This window comes from Montipora capricornis, chromosome 7 (genome assembly GCF_036669925.1).
Source record: "Montipora capricornis isolate CH-2021 chromosome 7, ASM3666992v2, whole genome shotgun sequence".
In the NCBI taxonomy this organism is placed as follows: Eukaryota; Metazoa; Cnidaria; class Anthozoa; order Scleractinia; family Acroporidae; genus Montipora; species Montipora capricornis.
Window position 1 is genome coordinate 5646706 of NC_090889.1, and position 15000 is coordinate 5661705.

At 37.8% G+C, this 15000-nt stretch overlaps 1 pseudogene; it reads left to right on the forward strand.

Moving 5' to 3' along the window:
• The first annotated feature begins 2206 nt into the window (after positions 1-2206).
• LOC138055403 (uncharacterized) lies at positions 2207-3700 on the forward strand (annotated as a pseudogene).
• The last annotated feature ends 11300 nt before the right edge of the window (positions 3701-15000 follow it).

Below are 15000 nucleotides of genomic sequence, written 5' to 3' on the forward strand. Positions count from 1 at the left end.
TAGTGGTGCACAGAGAGATTTAGCTCGATCGGTTCCATCATTGCCTTTTACTTTCATTAATAAAAAATATTAATCTCTTCACCTCAAACTAAGTGCATGTCATCTTGTATTTTCCAAGATAGAGGGTTATTTAAGATTGTGAAGTCTTAACAATAATTATTATTCTTGAAAATAATTTTAAGGCTTATCATTATAGTCTTATTGACCTGTCAATTCGCTAACGACTTCCATTATTGCTTCTCCTGATTCAAAAATATAAATATGTATATTAAACAGTATTCTTTAATTTTGTACACATGACTTTTTTGGGTTAGTTTAAAGCATCACACTAGTGTGAGTTTTCTTGTACTCCAATAATTTAAGTTGAATTGTTTGTTTTCAAAACATGCTTTGAAAATATAACCATTAAAGAGAAGAACAGATACTTGTCTACAAATACCTATTTCTCCTTCAAATGCCACAGCACAAAATTTCAAATTCCGTTTTCTGTGAATCTTCCATTACTTGTGTTACATGTGAACATGGGCAGTTACCAAAATAACTGGCTCCTGGAAAACCCAATTTAGCACTTCAACTCGCCATTGTGAAGATTTACATTACTTATTACTATGAAGAGAGATAGCTTTGGATTTTTCAACAATATATCCCTTTAATATAACCCAAAATTATTCAGAGAGTGAAACCTTCATATTTATGACCCATTTCCTTCACTTTCGCGTTTGTCAGCATTATAATTTGCTATACTTCAGGTTCACATGTTCACAAGTTTGTTTTTACCTCTCATAGATGTCACAGTTAAGATATTCCATTACAAACTCTGTTTTGAATGGACCACTCTACCTCACTGTGTAATTAGTTCACCCTGAAGTCAAAATAGATACTATTCGTTTCTGAGGAAACGAAACGAAACAAAAATGTAGTTTAAGGAATGGAGGCAAATAAAACTAACAGTTCATTGTCACTGCCTCCAAAACAGCAAATATCCATCTCTTACGCTGGGTCCATTCTACAAGAACTGCTAAAGATGATGAGATGCTTATGTTTGGGACTTGCACAAATTGGGCCCAACAGATTTCATGAGCAGCATTCCAAGACATCACATTGTCTTCATTGGTAAGACAAGACATGGAAAAGTTTTTTTCATAGCTTGAAAAGCACAAGAAGCAAATTGCTATGGAATAGCATGCTCAATAATGTACATTGGTTTGATTATGTCAACTTTTCCACAAAATATATTTACAATAACAAGTTGTAAGAATGTGGGCACTGGGGAAAGTCGTTGTCAGAAGGCTCATATACACCGATAAGAAATCAGATAATCATTCAAGTGTATAAAAAATTAACTTGATAAATATTATCAGGTTGAATTGATTGAAAATAAACATGCAATCCCGCTTGCAATATAAACTATACATTACGGAAGACAGTGAACACACCTCCGTGACTACATAGCTTGAACCAGGGCTTTCATTAAACTTTAGCTCACTGGATTTTACGGTAATCAAATGTCTGTGGTGTTACGGAGGAAACTGTGTGCAATGGCTGTTTCCAAGCTGTTTAAAAATCACAGCCCCGAGAAATAATAGCCGTATATAAACTTGCATTACTTTAAAATAACATGAAATGAAAATAAAAGCAAGATTTCTCTGTCATCTACCGCGTTCTCGTTGCTCGTTCATTCATCCATTCTTATTTTCGGTTTCTTACATCAAAATTTACAGCTTTGGATTCCCCCTACTATGCCAAGCCAAATGTAGCAATATTCAATAGCTCTATTTTGATTCAATTTAATATTTATTTATTCAAATCAGTATTCAATCCCTGCAATCATTTAATTTAATTCGTATTTATTCAATTTAATTTTTAGATTCATTCAATTCAATTTCTTTATCCATTCCATTCAATCTGTACTTATTCAAATTCAATTTCTGTGTTCATTCAATTTAATCCTTGTGTATTCAATCTCATTGTTAATTGCCTTTTAACTTAATTCTTGTATCGAGTCAAATTAGTTCGCATCAATTTAATTCCTAGTCTACATATGTCCAATTCCATCCGTACACCCATTCAGTTCAATCCCCCCATTCGTTCAATTCAATTCTTACATCCATTCAAATGTTCGCCTATATTCATTCAATCTTGGGGTCTGGGTCGAGCGGTAAAATCTGCTAGGACGATGCTGGGACAGAACGACGTCATGATAAAGATGGCGGGAACAGAAGTGTACATTGATGAGGAAGGAGATTCCGAGATAAAGGATTTTTTTGAGCACGTGATAAGAAGGACTGAGTAAATTCTAAGTCAGAGTTCATTTGGTAGCGACGATCGCAATGTTTCCGAGGTTTTAACCCATGCAGATCTTTTGGAAAGAACGATAAGATTACCAGATCAGTTGGCGACTATAGTTACCGACGAAACTGACGTAAAACAGTTGGATGATCTGAGACTGCATGGTGTTTACTGAATTACTCGAGAAATTTCTCCAACATTTTGGAAACAGTGTAACAAGGCCATCCAGTGTTACTTACCTCTCCTGTCAATCGCTAAAGAATGGACGTCCAGGTAGACCATCGTTAAACATTCTGCCAGATCGGAGGTACTCGAAGATTTAAGAGGGATAGGTTTCACTTGAGTAAAGATTGCTAGGGTTTTCAGAGTATCTCGTTGGACAATAATGCATAGTCCGTTTATTTGATCTAGAGCATTTGTCTCGCTTCAGTACCATTACTGATGAAGAAATTGACGGCATTATTCGTGATTTCATTTCAAGGCATGGATTAACTACAGGTGAACCTTATCTACGAGGACACTTTAGGGCAATGGAGTACACTGTACAACGAAGGCGCATCAGAGAGAGCCTTAACAGGGTAGATCCGAGGAACACAGCTATAAGGTGGGGTGCCTTAGTATCACGAAGGGTGTACTTCGTTCCGTGGCCAAACTCGTTGTGGCACTTGGATGGCCACCATTCCTTGATTCGCTGGGGATTTGTCATTCATGGGTGCATTGATGGCTATTCAGGACGAATTAATTTCCTTCACTGTAGCACCAATAATCTATCAGTCTCTTTGAAAGTGCTGTGGAACAAGATGGTGGATTGTGGCCATCCCGCATAAGGGTAGACTTTGGTGTAGAGAACACTGCTGTATGCGATGCAATGGTTGCAGTTCGTGGGGAGGGTCGAGGTAGTTTTATTGCGGGCTCATCGACTAGGAACCAAAGAATCGAAAGGCTTTGGAGGGACGTTTTCCGATGTATTTGCCACGTATTTTATTACACCTTCTATGCTATGGAACAAACAGGGCTTTTGGACGTAGAAAATCCCATCCACATGTTGACATTACAGTATGTCTTCTTGAAAAGAATAAATTTTGCCTTATCTGAGTGGATGGTCTCTTTCAATGACCATCCAGTTCAAACCGAGCAAAACTGGTCCTCAAATCAGATGTGGTTGAATGGAATGATGAGTTCAAGCAACCCGCTTGCAAATGGCAGCCTTGACGATAACCCAGAAGACATAACATTTTATGGAGAGGATCCAGAAGGACGGGCACCCTTTGAGGAAAGTGACAACAACGTTGAGGTGTCTCCTGCTCAGCTACCAAATGTCAGCGATGGTGAACTAACAGCCTATTTGTGTAACTCTATTGATCCCTTACTCAGAATTATAGTGCAGACATTAGAGGAATGCAATTTGTAAATGTTACATACATATCGTACAAGTTTACTTTCTTACTTTAAGGAAGACTGGGTCATTAGTTACATTTTCATCAAAGGGGCACTTTAAAAAGGTTAACTTCACTTAAATGAGGTAATCGCCATCACAACAATTATTGAAAGATAATCTTTTTAAAATAGGCGCTTAGACTTAAATACTCTTGACCAACGCTGTTTAAAATGGATGTTTAGGCTTAGCATCAATTGTGATGCTGCTTACGACCAATAGTACTCACTTGAAATAGTATTTTTGGGGTAGTCCGTTCAGGTAGTCCATGCACCAGGGGGGTCTGTGTTTTCGGGTCACCCCTTCAATGTTTCTCACCTATGAACATGTATGAAGGTTGAGATTTCGAAGTATATCAAAATAGTCCTCCTGTACCTTTGCTACACAGACCTTGACAATTCACACAGTTTGAATGTAAACATTGTTACTTTGTTCCATTTACAGTGTGGTGCCTAACTATAACATCAACTCATTCCAATGTAAAATGCTTTGCAAATAGCGGTATTGTAGCTCCAAACAATTGGTAATAATCATTTAGGTAATAGTTTTTACTAGCCTATCTCAAAGCTCCTCGTTTGGGGAGGTACAAAACTGGGATTAATCAACGTGGAATGCTAATTTTTATTGTATTGGGTAAGAATAGCGGCTGTTGTTTATGCCATGCACTTTGAATAGATGATTTTTTTTTTAAATTCAGTAGGATTGAAATCAGTAGTCTGAGCTGATCTACCTTTTTAATTACAGTAACTGTTATTAGTGGACCTTCTAAACTGCTAGACATTTGCAAAGAAAACGTGTTCAAAATATCGGTAATGGACTATAGGCAACATCAATAAAGAAGGAAAGGTTTACTTTAGTACTTGACAAAATATTACTTTATCAGTTAGTGCCACATTTGCAAAGAAAACGTCTTCAAAATATCGGTAATGGACTATAAGCAACATCAATAAAGAAGGAAAGGTTTACTTTAGTACTTGATAAAATATTAGTTTATCAGTTAGTGCCGCAGGGGTTTTTTATTGACTTGCACCAGAGACTTGCATAACCTATGCAAGTGCTATGGGTGTGGTTCATACTCAAAACACCTGGCCCCAGTTGTTCAAACGATGGACAGTGCTATCCGCCGGGTAAATCACTATCCAGTGGATAAATAATAACGAAATCAATTGCATTATCCAATGGATAGTGATTTATCTGGTGGATAGCGTTATCCACCTTTTGAACAACTGGGGCCTGGAGTAGCTCAGAATATGCCAATTCCTTGACACAAAGTAATATCCTTCATTCCCAAGTCCTCATCTGAATATGTATGCCAAACAATATAAAACAGGGTCCCTTTGTCAACATAAACAGAGCAACTTCAACAAAGAGTGGGAAGATCTGTGGCAAAGGACACGCAGTTGCTCAAATTGAAACTCCACTGCATATAACACATACTGAGACAGTGTCAAATCCCTTACAATCAAAGGGACAAAGATTTCTAAACACTTCTGGAACCAAGTCCTTTCATTTTCAACACAACATAACAACGAAACCTAACTCTTCATGTACCTTTAGATGTTGGAACTACACAATGCCAAAATGCGTGTTTTTGAAAGCATAATCATATAGGGCAAATAATTCTCTATCTGATGAAAGAGACAACCCTGCAGATCCACATGGTAGATGCACAGTATTTGAACAGGTGTGAGACTTGGGCATGAAATCAGGAATGGCCCTCTTCTTTCTTGATCCCTTAATTTATTTAATTATTATTTTTTTGTAATTTATTTAACATAACAGAAGTTTACATTGCACAAGGTACATATATATAAAAAAAGAAAAGAAAACAAATACAACTAATGATCTGACATGCACGAGAACTGAGTGATCAATCAAAGAGGGCGAATAAAGTAAATTAAATCATGTAAATTTCTCATCCTTGTATTTAAAATTAATCATTAACAAATTCAGATAAAATAATCGAGCTCTCTTTTAGCTTGTTTGAATAAATGTAATACATCATGTATAAAAAAGTATAGTTAAACTTTCTCACAGCCTCATGCCCAGCAAGGCATTGCTTAAACAAGCCAAACACTTTCTCCTTAGGTTCTGGATTGAAACTGGTATTGTTTGTGGCATTAAACCACCCCACCACTTGACGAGTAAAAGACGAGATAAATTGGCAGTCAAGAAAAGTGTGGTCTATGGAATCTGATTCACCGCAATACAAGCAGTCATTTTCACTTTTAATTCCAAATCTTTTCAATTCCTTTTTGGTCACTACAATTCGGTGAAGAAGTTTAAATTTAAATTCTCTTAACTTAGTTTCCTTATATGTTTTATATGACATCTTAAAACATTCTCCCCATGAGGCACTGTCAATTGGAAGTATTTTACTCCAACGCTGTAAGCCAGCTGGAGTTGACTGGTGTAGTTTAAAATTCAAGAGCCGATAAAAATCTCGACATTTTAATTTCGCTAAATTTAACACTATGTTCTCATCTAGCATAAAAGATGGGGCCCCTTGGACAAAACCCTCCACGCTCGTGTTATCCATCTCTCCCACTTTTTTAGACATAAAGCTTGGTATTGCGCTTAAAACTTGATAATACTCCAGAAAATTTGATTTACAATTATACTTCGATAGAAATTCTTGAAAGGTAAGGTAGCGGCCTGATTCATGAAACAGATTATTAACTGAAACAACACCTTTCGAAAACCACGCCTTAAGAAAAAAAGGTTTACCATCTATTAGAATATCCTGGTTGTTAAACAGGAGATTTTCTTTGCTATAATTATAACTATAAAGAGATTTAAGTTCGGAGAAGAAAGAAAGAGCGTCCCTATAAAATTTTGGTAGGCCTACTAAGTATTTAGTATGGTAGTTACACCTTAACAGAAAGCGAAGACTACCACATTTTCGAAAGAAATGCTCAGGAACAGTTTTCCAATTGCTTTTAGTATTTTGTAACAGCCTTGGTATCCATGCTAACCTTAATGACTTGAACATTACATCAACATCTATCATTCGCAAGCCGCCTTTGTCATATTCTTGATACATAGCATACCGTTTAATTTTATCTCTTTTATTTTTCCAAAGAAATTTAAAGAGTCTACTTGTTACATTAGCAGGAATATCTGTAGGAACGTTAACTATAGATGCTGAATATATCAAAGACGACAAATCTTGGGGATTTTGCAATTAATACCTTGCCATATAGTGTCAAAGCTCTAGAATTCCAAATATCAAGTTTAGACTGCATTTTCTGTATTTTAAGTTTAAAGTTAAGTTGGTCATTTCCTTTCTCATTATAAGATACATAAATTCCCAATATTTTAGTCGGTTCTCGCACCCATTTCATCTCCAGAGGTCTTGTTTTATTGTTTGACCATCTTCCAAGCCACATTGCCTTTGTTTTACCAATATTAAGGTGCAACCCTGAAAATTTACTGAAAATATTAACTTTGTTAAGAACTGCACTGAATGAGTCAAGGTCACGACAAAAGAGATTGGTGTCATTAGCGAACTGGGTCAGCTTGATTTCATTTCCAAAGATAAATTTGTATCTTGTCGAATATTGTTAGACAGAATTTCGACAGTGAAAATAAACAAATATGGTGAAAGAGGGCACCCTTGTCTCACTCCTCTTAAAGGCTTAAACCAACTTGTCAAATAGTATCCATTGTTCATAACTGCGGTTTCTATATCCCTATAAAACAATTGAATCCACTTAACAATTCCCTCACCGAAATTATACCCCTCTAAAGCTGACTGGATACAGGACCACTCAAGGGAATCAAAAGCTTTCTGAAAGTCTACCGAGATGACAACCCCTGTTCTCTTTAGTTTTTTTGTTTGTTCCATAATGTCAATAATCAGTCTGATGTTCTCTCCAATATACCTTCCTTTAACGAATCCAGTTTGATCTGAATAGACAAGTTTGTTTAGGATTGGTTCAATTCTCTTCAATATAGCTTTAGATGTTATTTGTCTCCAGTTATATAAATGTGTTAATGACTCATCCCCTTTGGGTAATAGAGTGATCACACCTCTGCGCTGAGATATTGACAGTTGCCCAATATCGTATCGTAGGCTGCATTAAGGCCTTCAACAAGATCATACCCCACCAAATCAAAGAAATGTTTATAAAAATTTATAAAATTCCGCCGTAAATCCATCTTCGCCGGGTGATTTTTCATTTGGTAAGGTTTCTAATATCTTCTGACACTCTTCAAATGTCAGGTAACCCTCTACAGACACCTTTTCCTCGTCTGAAAGTTTTGGCATTTCTACATTCTGTGTAAACTTATTAGAACTTTCCTGTGGATGATCCAGTAATATTTTGGACCGATAAAGATCACTATAATATTGTTCAATTTTCGCCAAAATTTCCTTATTATCCTTTATGGATTCGCTCTCCTCGGTTTCAATTTCATTAATGACCTTTCCGTTGTAATTCCTTTTTTCTAGGTTGAAAAAATGCTTGGTCCCTTTCTCTCCGTTTTCAACCCAGTTACACTTAGCTCTAAATATAGTCGCTTTACTTTTCACTTCATAGATTAGTTTAAGTTCATTCTTAAGTTCGTCATATTCATTTAGTTCTTGATCCACGTTATTCAAATCAGCGCTATGACATATTTTTTTATCCAACTTATCCAATCGCTCCTTTATTTCTCTTTCATGTTTTCTAACCAAACTCGCCTTTCCTTTGGCAAAGGAGATTGTAACATTCCGGATTTCCATCTTGAGCATTTCCCAGAAAAGTCGCTTATCTTCAACATAAGAGAGTTTTTCGCGGAACATTGGGTACAATTCACGAATCTTAGCGCTATACTCTTCAGTTAATAAATAATTATTGAATTTCCACCACCCTGGTCCTCTGGGATTTTCTTTTGTCCATGTCAACAACAGATATATTAAATTGTGATCCGGTGCGATAGAGGGTTGTATGTCGACCTTTCTTACAAAGTTTTTCAAATTTTTGGAAATTAGAAAAAAATCTATTCGTGATCTCATCTTCAGTGCTTTTGACACGTAAGAGAATTTCTTCGCATTTGGATGACGAATTCTTTGAATATCCATAAGATCGAAAATGCCCATTGTAATGAACAGGGAGTTACAGTATGTGGTTGGTTTCCACGGGGCTCCACCACTTTTGTCCTTTTTCATAAGCGCACAATTCCAGTCGCCTCCAACTATTAGTGTTGTGATATCCGCTTTGTCTATTAAACAACAGTTTAATTCCTGCAGGAACCGAAGCTGATCTTCTGAATTGTTTGGAGCATATATATTACAAAGAGATACCTTTAGACCGTTTATTTGTGAGGTAATCAAGACTATTCTTCCAGAGTTGTCCTGAAATAGCAACTATATTTTTCCTTTGACTTTTGGGTCAATTAAAATACAGACACCTCTGCTATGACAAGAGCCGTGAGAAAACACGATATCACCTCCCCATTCAGCTTTCCATACCACTTCGTCATTTGAATTTGAACAAGTTTCTTGTAAAAAACAGACAGTTGCCTTTTGATCTCTTAATAAAAGAAAAAATACTTCGCCTCTTGATTTGATCCCTCAATCCCCGTGCATTTAAAGAAATAATACCACACCTTAGTTTCTCTTGCATGCAAAGAAGTCAGTAAAAAAAAATAAACAAAAACACGACAAAGTTAAAGCAAAAAAAAAAATAATAATAATAATATACAGAACGCCAACAGATAGATTTCTAAAAAACCTCAATTTATAACGTTATATACCCTCTCGAGCCGAAAAGTCTAAACGAGCTCTCTTTCATCCCCCTCCCTTCCAAAGACAAAAAAAAAAGGTTTAAACAGAAGACATTTCAAAGCATAATAATAATAATAATGATAATAATAATAATCGAGATACCTAAATTTTCTTGTGGCAGTTATAAATTATTGAAGCCGTTTTCATCAACAATCCTGGTCGGAGACCCTTCTGGGGAAGTTTTAACGAAAACCTTACCGTCGATAGTCCAGAAGCTATGAATAGCGCTATCCTGTCGCATTTTGGCTGCTCTGGTCACGAGACCTCGTCTATAAGCTGTCAAGCTTTCATTAATAAAAATACGTGATGACTCAGCGGCCGAAGTGGTATTCGAAAAACTAGGAAATACACGTTCGTTTTAGTTTTATGGCTGATGAATTTAGCAATGGTACAAGTTTTACCTTTCCGCTTGATTTTGTGTGAGATGTCGATGTCAGTTGAAGATATTTCTACGTCCAGAGCTCTCGCCAACTTCAACACAGCTTCATCTGTTGACACGTACGCCGATTCCGGTATTCCATAAAATTCTAGCGAGGACTTTCTACTGTACTGCTCTAGTTCATCCAGCTCCAGCCACATTCTCGATGTATTATCTTGTTCCTCCTTTAACTTTTTCCTCGTTTGATCAAGTTTAGTCCTAAGTGTTTGATTTTCACTTATGACCTTCGCAAGCTTCGTCTCAAGTTGCTCAATGTCGCGGCCATGTGACTGAAGAGTCGCTCTAAATTGCTAGAGCTCTTCTCTAAGATTAGCATTGTCTTACATTATTGCCGCCACAGAGCTTTCCAGATTACCTAAAATATCTCGCAATTGCGATAGCGTTGGTTCTTCTTGAAAGGACGCATCACAAGTTGCGGTTTCACCTTCCGCCATATTTCCTTCGATTCTCTGAGATGGAGAAGACTGAGTGTTCAGTTTTCTCACTTCCTTCCATCAATTTAAATCAATTCATTCTAATTTTACCTTCCACCTTTTATGAGGGACGTCAATGTCCTGAGCAAAGATTACATGTTTAATGTTAAAGAGCTCTGAGACTGGTGAAAGGAGTATGTCTCATGCAGTACTATCATACTATAACTATGGATGGTGAACATATATAGTATTATGCAAAAGTAGTGAGAGCGAAATGCGCGAATTTCGTTTTTTGTCCCTGTGAACTTACGCTCGGGACAAAAATTTGCCATTTTGGTCGAAAAGCTCCGAGATTCTCGAATTTCGTCGAATTAAGCTCTCATTACTTTTGCACAATACTAAAGTGAGGGCAAGGAGTAATGAAAGTCACAAAGGGAGAGGTCAAAATTGAGTTTCTGTGGAAAATTGGATTATCTCAGACAAAAACACACTGATTATTCGACATCAACTTTCTCTTTAGTTCTGTGTGCGTGTGAAGCCTAGGTGCACTGTGTCTTTGGTCAGCCCTAATAGGCCCTTTCCGAGTTCACGTATGTCTCCTCTTCAAAGCGAGTCTAAGTGCGAAGTTTTTGTGATGGTAATTAGTTCTACTTTACATATGAATGAAATCTAATTTTCATAACAAAAACTTTGCACTTAGACTCGCTTTGAAGAGGACGCAGGCATGAACTCGGAAATGGTCTATTTACTTAATTTGTCACTTAGTCAACCAAGTTTAATTTATTAATTTCTGCAAGACCTTGAATATCTTCAAGTCTTAAAAATCAGTGTGAGGGAAACACTGAAACTTAGACTTACCTCTCCATCAGCATAGTTATTGCCAGTGTCGTCTTCAGTGCGATCTATCTTTGCTTCTTTTACTGTTGCTAGCACAACTGAATTCAGTGCATGGCTGCTGGTCAAATCCAAGGGTTGGCTCTTCACTCGCTCCGGTAACAAATTCCAATATGTTTTCAAGGCTGGTTACTCGACGCCCACTTGCCACTTCTCTAACATACTTCACGAACTTCCCATGCACAGCTTTCTCATAAATTAGGCTGTTGGATCCCTCCTCAGAAAATGCTGAAAGAAGGTGAATAATTATTGGGACTGTTAGTGCTGCTTTATTCTGGGCTGGCCTAAGCAAATAGAGGAATAGAGGGAACCTTCTGCCAAACATGTGAATCCCCAGACTGTCTAGGCCTTCACGGAGTTTTAAAACACATGGTGATACTTCTCTCTCTTTACTGACAAAAATGTCCTGTAGGAGGTCTTCAGCCATTTGGCCCACAAAAAAGTAATCTTCAGAAAGGTGTTCCTTAAGACCATTTTCAAAATATCTTCTCTTTATGTGCTGGTTACAAAGCCGGATCCACTCTCTTCTTGGACCTCCACTGTCCTGAGCCATTTCTCCATAAAACTCTACTTGAAAGGTTATTCTTGGATCCTGAATTGCTCTCAATTCATCAACTGTTGTTTCTAATACATTGTCCCGGTCTACAGCAATGAAATTGGTCTCCCCTTCAAGAACAGATTCATCATTGGTCCTGTCCAAAGGACGACCCTAAACTATCTTACACTGCAAGTATCGCAGCATTTCTGTGGGCTCTACCATAACACTTGCAGGAAATTCAGAAACAATATTTTGATAGAATTTACTTCCATTTCCCTCCCAGCTTTGATGTGTTATGTTAGTGGAACTCTCTGTATGATGCCTTGGTGTGGTAGCACTGCTTGTCCCCTCTGTTTGAAAGTTAGGTGAGGTGCTGATAGAAGGCTTGTCTATCTGACTTAATTGTGATTGTACTGGTAGTGGACGAGGCTGCACTGGTGAAATTTGCATCTTGCTGATAAGACTCTATTTCATTTTGGTCATCTTCTAGGTCTATCTGTTCCGTCAATACGAAATCAAAGGCCTGTTTCATGCGAATGTAAAGGAGACAATGCCCAGCCAGCTTTTTTACAACATTGTAGTTGTACTCTGTGTTCTCGGCCAACCTTAAAACTGAAACTTTTTTTCTGGGTAACTTTTACAAATTCAAAGTCGTTGGGCCCCAATAGACTATACTGGCTTTTCAGCGAGGATGCTACCTTTGCTCGCACAGTTGCCTCACTATCGTCCTCAGCAAGTTCTATCATACCGCGTTCGACGATGTTTTTCAAAGTTTCCACAGCGTCTTCTTCATCGCTTTCCTCTGAGTTTGCCCTTAGAAAAGCAAATTCAAATGGTTTCTTCTCCAGAGGTTTTGACTTCTTATTTTTCTTGCTCTTCGTGGACGTGGCTGCCGCTGCCGCTCTCAGACGTTCATTTCTATTCAACCTGCAATAAAATCCAGTGTTTGTGCTCGTCTGCATTATGGATCGCGCGCGAACCAGAGGTTCAGCGATTGAACCAGAACGGGTTGTGGTTGAACAGGTTGTGTTTGGAGCATCCACTAAAACCTGATCGCACGCTTAGGAGCATATAGGAAGCCGCTTTTTAAAGCTTTTCTTGATCTTCATTCATGGCGAAAGAGATCGATGTACAGTCTACATTGCCCTTTAAACAAAATGGCGGTGTCAAAGCGCGGGAATTTTTTTAAAAACCCGCCTCAGACCCTAAAATTGAATCAATTTTACCCCTCGATCCACACCCAAAGATTGAATGACAAAGGAGAACATTGAATGGATGTAAGAATTGAATTGAACGAATGGGGGATTGAACTGAATGGATGTATGGATTGAACTGGACAAATGTGGACAAGGAATTAAATGGATGCGAACTAAATTGACTCGATACAAAAATTAAGTTAAAGGGCATTTAAAGGTGAAATTAAATACACACGGATTGAATTAAATGGATATAGAAATTGAATTGAATAAAGACAGATTGAATTGAATGGATATAGAAATTGAATTAAATGAATCTAAAAATTAATGAAGGGGGTAGTTTCTAAAGAAACTGTGGTGCTGCGTCGGTGGGGAAGTAGTATACAAAAATTTGGTTTTATCAACGGAGTTGATAATGTAAATTGGCCACCGTACAGAGATTCTAAAAGCTGACGTTTCGAGCGTTAGCCCTTCGTCAGAGCGAATCGAGGAATTATGGGTTACGTGTAGTTTTTATAGTCGAGTAGGAGCTACGCTATTAGTGGTAACATGGCAACGTGAAAAATAGGAATATATTAGTTAAATGAAAAGCGTTTGTTAATACCGTGAGGATTAAGGGTGCCGATTTGGAAGATGAATTTTTGTTCTAGATTCTTGCGGCTTTCCGTCGTAACTAGTTGTAGAAAAAGGCCGCAGATAGCCATGTGTTTTTTGGAGTGGTTAGGGAGATTCAAATGACGAGCGACTGGCTTAGATGCATCTTTGTCATTCTTCTCAACATCGCGAAGGTGTTCGCGGAATCGGTCACCTAGTCGTCTACCTGTCTCGCCAATGTATAATTTATTGCATAATGTACAGGTTATGCAATAAATGATATTTGCGGAGGTACATGTGAAACGATCGGTGATCTTAACAGATCGCTTACGTCCCGATATCTTGCTAGTGTTAACAATGAAAAGACATGTTTTGCATCGTGAGCGTGCGCATTTGAAAGTGCCGGGTTGCATGTTAGTTTTGAGCGCGCTTCCAACTAAAAAGTTGCCTACGTTTTTGTCGCGTTTGAATTAAATAAGTGGAGTTTGCGAAAAGGTTCTACCAGGCTCGGGATCATTTTGAAGTAATTTAAAATTATTAAGAATGATACTTTTGACTGCGTGATTATGAGGATGGAAAGTGAGGGTGAATGGAATTCTGTCATTCTTGTCTTTTTGTGACTTTTGTAGTGATAACTGTCGATCAAATTGTTGGGCGCGATGATGGTCCGCTTTGACCACGGAGACAGGATAGCCACGTTTTTCGAAGAACTGGCACATCTCCTCTGATTTGCTGGAAAAATCGGAGTCATCACTACATAGACGTCGAAGTCTAAGAAATTGAGAATAAGGAATGGAGTTCTTGACATGTGATGGATGTGATGATGAATACAACAAATAACTGTGAGAATCTGTAGGTTTGTAGTGCACACTGGTACATAGCACGTTGCCACTAATAGAACTTTGATATCTAGGAAAGCCAATGAAGTTTCCGAAATTTCCCAGGTATATTTAAGAGCCGGATGAAAAGAATTGACGGAGGTTATAAAATGATCGAGTTCTTCTCTGCTAGATGAAATAGCGCCGATACAATCGTCGATGTAGCGGCCGTAGAGTTCAGGTTTGGGGCCGTTGTACTGATTAAAAAATTGGTGTTCAACATATCCTAGAAAAAGATTGGCATAGCTAGGTCCCATTCTTGTGCCCATCGCTACACCATTAATTTGTTGTAATAGTTGCCGGCGAATGAAAAACAATTAAGCGTTACAACTAGTTCGGCAAGGCGGAGGAGCGTTTCCGAGCTTGGTTCTTTGACAGTGTGTTGATGGAAAAAGTGTTTAACTGCTCGAAGACCTTCGCTATTGGGAATGACTGTGTACAGAGATGTAATGTCAATGGTGAAAATAAGTTTGTCTTGGCCGGAGAAATTGAAATCGCGGAAAATTTTTAGTGCCTAACCACTCCAAAAAACACATGGCTATCTGCGGCATTTC